General features: G+C 37.2%; 1 long non-coding RNA gene across 2 annotated transcripts in view; it reads right to left on the reverse strand.

The window, feature by feature from the left end:
• The window catches only part of LOC107183471, a 26,847-nt gene extending 26,354 nt beyond the window's left edge, over positions 1–493 (reverse strand). For both annotated transcript variants that reach the window (XR_001514261.1, XR_001514260.1), the window contains exon 1: positions 377–493. This is a non-coding gene — a long non-coding RNA (uncharacterized LOC107183471). The remainder of the gene's footprint in view (positions 1–376) is intronic.
• Positions 494–768: the final 275 nt, after the last annotated feature.

Here is a 768-nt window from a genome sequence, read left to right on the forward strand (position 1 = left end):
AATTAAATGTTTATGTGTGACCTGGGACTTTAACCTTCTTGGCATTTGGGGGAAGTTTTATTTTTGTTTTTTAGGGTACTATGTCAAAGTAGAATAAATGGTAATCTAGGGAGCCTTTTGAAAAATAAAGTTATTATTTTAGAACAACTTTATATTTGTAGAAAAATTGTGAAAGCAATACAGAGAATTCCCATATACCTCATACTTAGCTTCCCCTATTATAAACATCTTACATTAGTATGATACACATGCTACAATTAATGAATCGGTATTGATACATTGTTATTAATTAAAGTCCATATTTTATTTGAACTTCCTTAGTTTTTCCCTAAGGTCTATTTTTTTGTCCCAGGATCCCATCCAGGACTCCATATACCTTTAGTCCTCATGTTTCCTGAAGCTCCTCTGGGCTGTGGCAGTTTCTCAGACTTAGTTTTGATAATCTTGACAGTTTGAGGAGTACTGGCCAGACATCTGCAGAAATAAGCTGGGATTTGTCTGATGCTTTTGTCATGATTAGACAAGAGTTATGATTTTGAGGGAGGAAAACCACAGATAAAAGTGCCATTGTCACCGTACGCTATCAAGGCATGCTATCAACATGTCAGGGACTGCTTTCCCTCCCCCATAGACTGTTGCCAAAAAATGTTTAAGAGACTTCTGGAAAAAGTGGGCCTACAAGGGACCTATTGGATCCACTGACCCATTTTCTAGACTCTTTTCACTCACATGGTTTGTGGACCCTAATTACCATCCAGCATGCTCTTT

This window comes from Myotis davidii, unplaced genomic scaffold (assembly GCF_000327345.1).
Source record: "Myotis davidii unplaced genomic scaffold, ASM32734v1 scaffold80, whole genome shotgun sequence".
NCBI classification, from domain to species: Eukaryota; Metazoa; Chordata; class Mammalia; order Chiroptera; family Vespertilionidae; genus Myotis; species Myotis davidii.